We start from the raw sequence: 8,759 nt of genomic DNA on the forward strand, positions 1-8,759 counted from the left end.
TAGCGTAAATTTACTTACGAAGTGAAAGCAGCATCCTGAAGAATTATCTCCCCGCCGCTTTCTTTTAGTTTCATTCCTTTATAGTGTAAATATAAACTTGTCATACAAATGGCTATGGTGCTCGGCAGAACAAAAACTCCGGCCAAGAACCATGCGATATTTACTAGCATTAGTGTTAAAGAGACCTAGGAAATATAATTTTGGCATTTTTATCTACCTGGTGTAAGCTATACATCCACAAGAGCCGAATTATCGGGCTAGAGTTGGCTATAATAAATAAATAATTAATAAGACAATTTGGCACTAGAGCTTGGCGTTAGGCGCCATCTCTTACTAAACTTAATAATTATAATTAAATTAAATAAATAATTTTAATAATTTGGAACTGGAGGAAAAGAAATCGGCCCGAAGCGGGACTCGAACCCGCAACTTCTGCTATCCGTGCAGACACGTTACCAGTTACGCTACCCGGACCTTTAGTCCGATCGCCTCCTCCAGTATATATAAGCTAACATGACGACCATCGACGGCCTTGGGAGGACGTGGGCACTTGATGTGTCCCCCAGCCGGCATTGTAATGACCGTCGATGGTCGTCATGTTAGCTTATATATACTGGAGGAGGCGATCGGACTGAAGGTCCGGGTAGCGTAACTGGTAACGTGTCTGCACGGATAGCAGAAGTTGCGGGTTCGAGTCCCGCTTCGGGCCGATTTCTTTTCCTCCAGTTCCAAATTATTAAAATTATTTATTTAATTTAATTATAATTATTAAGTTTAGTAAGAGATGGCGCCTAACGCCAAGCTCTAGTGCCAAATTGTCTTATTAATTATTTATTTATTATAGCCAACTCTAGCCCGATAATTCGGCTCTTGTGGATGTATAGCTTTGTAACGGGTTAGTCGTTATTTATTTACCTGGTGTAAGTTTATTTAACGAGCAATTACAGTACAATCTCGACACTTCTAGAAATTGACGCCTGTCGACTGGGGTATTGCCGTCATTGTTGCCAAGTCGTAGACAATCTTTCCACCTGTTCAAATTCTATTTCCCACTAAAGGTTGCAAGATATCGAACCTGAGCTTTAACACCCAAGCTTGGGAACGATATTAAAGATATCGTGCTCAAAGCTCCTCATAAAAGGTCCTATCCTATCCTATAACACATATAAATGTAAAAATCAATTCCTCAAAATTTTCTTCCAAAAACACCTCCCACTAGGTTTAGTGGGAATCCATCAACTTGGCAAAACTGTTTATGGGCAAAGGCAGGGCCCATAAACAGTCCGGATATTTTGATCAGTAATCAAACTCGCATTTTGCTATCACTAACAGTTTACTCAGCGCTATCAAATTTATTCATGTCCCATTCAATTCATCTTACTTCCAATAATCCGGCAATCTCTTTATTCCGCTCCGTATGTGTCGGATTATCGAGATTGTACTGCACTTAGAAATTAATACTTTTGTATTATTGGGTCCCAAATGAAAATTTTGTTGAAAATAATACAGCATTTTTCCAATAGCTAGAACTCCGGAAAAAGTTAGTAAAGCTTCGCGTATGAGAGCGGAGTCAGATGGTGACCAAAATTGTCTAGGGACATCTTTAGCTCCCATGTGATGTATATCAATCCACGATTTAAACGAAAATATGAAGGTCGTCGTTAGCATCAATTCCAATATGATATCGTACCTACGGTAGTTTAAATATAATTATCATTTATTTACAAATAATTAATGATGCAATTTCAAAATAGAAAATAACAGATATTGAAAATGTTAGAAAATTTATATTTTTATTGTGGAAATAATAGCCCATAAGCAATTGCGATTTAATGAAATAAGCCCATTACTGAAAACAAATAATTAAATATTCCAGTAACAGAGATTATCTATTAATATAACTACAGTAGAGCGTCGAAAATCGGAATCAATTGGGGACTGGGGTTGTTCCGATTAGTCATTTGTTCCGATTACCGACTTTGTACGAAAAAATATATTAACCTGTCCGATGTTCAAACTTTTCTCCGTTGCGTGTCGCTTCGTGTTGAATTTTCGTCGATTTTAAGCCTAACGAAAATTTTTATAATAATAATCGAGGCTATCGTATCGTTAAAAATTATTTCTTCATTTTGTACAAACAAAATAAATATATTGAAGAATATAAAAACATGAAAATTATACTTTAGAAGTAAATCTAGTATCAAAAATGCTTCTAAATGAGGCTCTCTTAGTGCCCACAGGGCGGAAAGAGTTTAAAAAAAAAAAAAAAATATAGTATCAAAAATGCTCGATTCAGCATGACACAGTCAGACTGAAAATCGTTCCGATTACCGGCCATTCCTATTACCGACGTTCCGATTAACGACGCTCTACTGTAATCAATTTGCTGGCTTGTGCTGACTGTCCAACAGATTATTAAATGGTATGGCTTGATATTTTCAAGTCATATCATTTAACACACATGTTTCAGCCAAGACCTGGGTATAATAGAGGCCACAAGAGATCTTAACAGATGAATCTTGAATTATTCAGGATTTATCTGTTAAGATCTCATAATATCTCTTGTTCGAACAATTTATAATATAATAAATCTAAGTGGTGTCATTTAAGCATCAAAAATTGCAAAACCTGTGGAAGCCCCCCACATTGTACTGACAGAAATTCATTAAATGCCATCCTTGCATTAAATGATACACCGCCAGCTCTAAACAATAATTTGTACCTTTCACATGTGTAGTGAGATGTATTGTATTAACGTCATTAGAGTATTATAAACCCCTTTATGATACGAATACATTTCTTTCAACAACAGAATTACTCCTATCATCCTCCGCTTCGTGAACACATATTGCCAATCTCGGTTATTGATGAAAACTGAAAACCAGGAGAATAACGCAAACGTAAGCGTGAGTAATATTGCAAGGTTTCACGTTACCCATCCTGTTTATTGTCTAGACTTTTCCTTCCTTTATGAACTACTTATGGAAATGTTTAATTTTTAATTTTTCAACCCACTAAAAATTCCACTAAATGCTTTACTAGTCGCTAACTTGTCCCACTAAAAATTGCTGCCCGTCAGAGTTTCCGCTAAACTTCGAGGTCCTCACTAGATCTGGTGGATTTTCCACTAAACCGACAAGCCCGACGTGAGGTAAAACAGTCCAAGTTCAAGTGTCGACTATCGCCGTCTAATAACAATATTTTGAAGTAGCTTATAAACAAAGATAGTGTTTTGCTTCATCTATGTACTTCTAATATCAAACAAAATCGGTGTTCAGCCATTTTCTCTCTTTCCGTTGTCGCAATAACTTACTCACGAAGCGAAATAGTCTATAATAATAATCTGTCTCAAAGCATTTCTTTTAACTTCTGGTAATTAGCCTTATTGTTTATCTTTGACAAATGTCACATGATATAATTCTAAATTCTGAATTGTTAAACAAAAGTCAAAGTACTCAATTACGTCAGAAAAGTTCTCATTGTGTACCTTTTGCATAGCGTGGACGCGACATTAATTTGCTGCACGCAAACAAATTCTAAACACTACACACAATAACCGAAATCTAGCTCATAACCAATATTGCCGGAAAACATCAGCAAATCCAAAATACGAAGATATTTCCTTTATTCTTCAGTCAGATCCGTTCATATAACTTACAAAACGGCAACTAGCATAAGAGCGGGTTGATAGTTTGCACGCGACTAGTTACGTATTTTTTAAAACAAATAATGGGCATATTTTTGGTTTATAAAAGAAATTGTATCTGAGCTTCCAAAAAATCGACCAGTTTCAATACAAAAACCGAAAAAAGGCGAAGACTAAATAACGCCACCTGGAAAAAAATTATTATAACTTTTTATTATCCGCGAAAAATATAAAATATTTCTATTTTACAATTTCGGTAAGATATTATTATTATTTATTACGACTTTTTCCGCGTAATAAATCAAGTATATGGTATACATTATTCAAAATCGAAGGTAGATAACGTAAAAAATTCGACATGGTTTATTACGTCTTCGGGTAATAAACGACAAAAAAAAAAAAAAAAAAAAAAAAAAAATGTCTGTCGGAAGATATAGGTTATACTGTATATTTCAATTGGCAATCGATAGGGAGACGAGATGCCCGATTGATTTTTCACTTAAAAAAAATCTTTTGTGTTTATCATTTGCTTATTAAAAATGGAAAATAAATATTTAATGGTACCGAAATGTATTTATTAAAAATTTCGTTCGGAACGAACAATGCGAAATTTATGATAGAATCTGGAAATAAAATTACAAAAATTATCATCGATAATCTAATCGATATTTAAACGAAGAAAATAACTAGAATTAGATTTTGGTTTCTGCAGTAATAAAGTTTTTTGATGGGTTCTTTTCTATCAACTTTTGATTTCAAGTAATGTCAATAATTATCGTTATGTGGAGTATTGCGCTACTTATGTAAGAAAGTCGTCAACTTTTACGAAGAGAATCGATAAAAATAATCCATGATAGTCAATATATATTTCTTTTCTTGTCAAGGTTGTCAAGGTTATCGCGTTTTCTATTCTAAATAATCAAAACTCCGTTATAAAGTTTTATAAGAAGTATATTTTTGAAAGACGTATGCCATTATTTTATTTTATTAATTTTTTAAAAAATAAAATATAGTATTTTAAAAAAAAAGAAATAACGAATAGTATTGGGTACAAAATAAGAATGTTATTTGCCAGTATCAAATAGAGGAATGTATCATTTTCTAGCAGAAATTCAAGATTCGGATCATGCTAGGAGCGCATTTCCTTTTGTTACTAAACACGAAACTTATTATAATTCCAAAAGTTTTAAAAATTTCAAAGCAGGAATCAATCTGGATACGAACCAAATATATTTTATAACTTAGTCTCCGTGTTATTATTGGAAAAAGCCTTGTTGGGAACAAGTTATAAGCGAGGCATATAAATTATATTTCTGGCGTTTCTCCTTTCTCCTTGGCATTATTCTTCATCAAATTCATTTTTAAAAGATATATCATAACAGAGAAAGTAAAAAGAGAGGGGGAAAAATAAAAGAATTATATAAAATATGATTTTCTGTACACGAAAAGAGAAAAAGTACAGAAAAATTAGGTAACGGAGATTATAAAATAAGGATTTTGACAGCATTCGGAACTTATAAAAAGATATTCAAAGCATTTTAAAACTGTCGTGTATCTATTTTATTTAAACAGAAAGTTTAAAAAATTACATCTATTCCGAAATTTCTAGGACTATATATATATATATATTTTACTGAAGATCCTCTGCAAAATTTGGGATGATTAAAAATATACCATTCAAATAAGACAACAAACTTCACGAAGAATCAAATTCAAGAATAAATTCTATTTAACAAAAATTCTATATTTAACAAAAGAGTGTCTTTTAATTCATGCTTTTCTATATGGCACGAATCTTAAATTAATCAGTATTAATCCACGCACATATGTCAGATGTCATAAGGATACAGAAGTCTATTTTTTTCAGCTTGAAGCGATCTTATCTTTTCTTCCTCTAGTCGAATTGTCTTAGGATTCACAATGAGGAATGTTTATGCTTAACGACAAAAAGAGCACTAATAACAGCAAATGTCAAATTGCCAAACGGTGAGGCACTTATATATCGGCTGTATCGAAAATCGAATTCATGTTGGATCAACAAGAGCCGTCAAATTTCGACCTTATAGGCTACATTATTATTATATTATATAGTTAAAACGGAACTTCTTAATGTTATAACGATGGAGAGTATTAAACACTAAATTATATTGTAAATTCTCTTTTTTTTTTTGCAAATAATAGGCCTACTCCTATCCAAATCTTTATGTTTTCTTATTAGGAAACAGTGAAAAGTAGCCTTTTAGGATGAAACGCATCTATAGAGAATGGGCGAGTGTTATAAGATTATAGAATCTTATAATAGAAAAACTTTAAGATGTATTCATTTACGATTTTAAAAGTTTAGATCGAAAAGAGTCGGATAATGGTGTGAGAAACGATATCATTCTGTATTATGATGTATGAAATCCTAAGAAAGCGTAGGCTTACGAAGCCCTTGATGTATAAATTTATATAATGTAAAGCCTGATATTGTACAAATTCTAAAGTAGCAGTGAATTTCGAATAGTCCTATATGTACTTGACCGAGATGGAGTATCGATAAACATATTTATGTTTGACTGAAATTCTTGAAAGGGGGAAGCTTTAGGCCAGGTGTCGTCAAAGTGGTCGATTATCAAGCTTAAACTAAGGATAAAGGAGAGCAAGGATGAAGCTTATCCGTCTTACTAATTGTCAGTTACAAAAGTTATTATTAACATATATACAATAAATGAAAAACAATGCAAAATTAGAAGAAATGTATTAAAACAGTAGGTGCTTTTTTTCTTGTAACACAAACTTTTTGGTGGGGGTAGATGTAAGGTTCAAAAACTTGTAGAGAATCGACGATCAAAAAAATGGCAAGCGTTGCTATAGGCTGACCATTTCTAAAAGACTAGGTTGCCTGTAACTAAAATCGTTGCCGACCATTCTAGAATAGGGTTTTCTTTGTAAAAATTAACAAATATTAGACTATACAATGAAGATTCTTCTTTGTCCTTGTTAGCACCTAAGGATAATAAGACTACTATTATCCTTAGGTGTGATAATTTATTAGAGGCTACTTCGTACGCCTCATAATGCAAATTCCTGTCGTTTATTATGGCACAATTGAAAAATATAAAATACATTTGTATAGTCTAATATTTGTTCATTTTTACAATTATTTGTCCTGGCAATTTTTAATATAAAAAATGAAAAATTGTCTGCTAAAGTCTCTAATAAACACAGTTTATAATTGCAAACTTAATTTTCCAATATTTACGCTTTTCAATAAACAGAATGTCCTGAAAATCAGTAACCGTGTATTTTGCAAGCAATTCAGTAATTTGTGAAAATGTGCCAAATTAAAATAATTTGTATATTGAACAAAAAAATCTATTTTAGGCCATCCTGTATACTTCCATATTGATTAGAGAAACATTGTTAAAGATTCTTTTACATTTAAATCTGGGACTGTACGAATCAAAAGTTAAATAAAATTTTGTTTTTAATGACTTAATAATCAAAGTAATTTTGTTACGATTCATTTTAATAAACACGTGTTTACACTGTTTTTCTAAACACAAAATAATTCTTAATCGTGCCAACAGATGGCGAGACTTTATAAATTTCACTCATAAACGTAAAATGTGACCCACACAAAAATATTACTATTTAATATTTTCTAGACAAATTTTAATTTTATAAAACCAAATTGTAATCACCCTTCATATAAATCTATAAAATATTAATTTTATATTTCCATTTAATATCTAATAAAGAAGGACCTTACGAAACTCCTAACAAATCCGTCAATCTGTAATTTTTATTTTATATTTCAGAAAAAAAAATAAATAAATACTACATTTGTTTTATTTCATATATATTTACAGTAGACCCCCTATAACACTGTAGATAAGTTCCGTGTTATATGAATCCGTGTTGTACGAGTCACTTAAATACATGAGCCAATCACAGCCCGTGCACACGGGCTGTGATTGGCTCATGTATTTAAGAGTCATTAGTGCATGAGCCAATCACTGCCCGGCACACGGGCTGTGATTGGCTCATGTATTTAAGTGTGATTGGCTCATGTATTTGTTGTACGAGTCACTTAAATACAGTAAGTGACTCGTATTTAAGTGACTCGTACAACACGGATTTATATAACACGGAACTTATCTACCGTGTTATAGGGGGGTCTACTGTATAAAGAAAATTTTAAAAAATATTCAGAATCACATTAAAAATAATACATTTTTTTTTATTTAAAAAGGGAGAAGCAAATATTTCCCCTCATATTAAAATATTTTATAGGAAAAGTAAGGGCAAATTTAACCAATCGAATTTTATAAATCGAAAGCTGAGAAACTTTCTTAGTTTTATATATATAGAAAAAAAGGGGTAGCCATTATTTTTCTGGCATCCTTTTGATTCTTTCTATCATCAAATATCAGACATCATTAAAGTTAAAAAAAAAAAAAAAAAAAACTTTTTGGTTTCAAGTTCTTCTTCTCTGAAAATAACTTCTTTCTGAACAATCTCAATTAGGCTTATTTATATAAAATAACTTTCCCGTTCAATTATACTTATGACCTTCCTTTCATTAACCACGATGACCCCTATCTTGGGGGGAAAAAAAGAACTTACAGATAAGAAAAATCATAAAAGAAAACTAAGTTCGATATCTGATTTTTGTTTTAATAAAATAGAAAAAAAATAATAATAATAATAACTTTTATAGGTGTAGATATGTATTTAGGCTCTATGTTCTGACGTCAAAGCGCACGAGACCTCAACTAAACTAACAGAGTTTGTATTGACTTGTTTGATAAATTAATAAGTAATTAGAAGGTATTTTATAATAGAAAAATTTTTAGTTAATTTGTAGATTTATTAAGCAGAGTTTTGGGGAATTTTTCCCATGTAAAATTTTCTAATTAAGCTTTAAACTTTTATAAATATATCTTAACTTTCTAGCATTATTGTTTTTTTAATTAAACGTAATGAAAATTTACTTTCTACTAAAGTTTTGTTAATTATATTCAGTTTCAGTTTTTAATTGTATTCAATTACAGAAAGAGCTTCCTTAATTTCGTTCGATTTCACTTAATTTCAATTATATTCCAGCCGTAAACACGCAATTGAGTTG

This window comes from Centruroides vittatus, unplaced genomic scaffold, assembly GCF_030686945.1.
Source record: "Centruroides vittatus isolate TY-2023 unplaced genomic scaffold, ASM3068694v2 contig_3125, whole genome shotgun sequence".
NCBI classification, from domain to species: Eukaryota; Metazoa; Arthropoda; class Arachnida; order Scorpiones; family Buthidae; genus Centruroides; species Centruroides vittatus.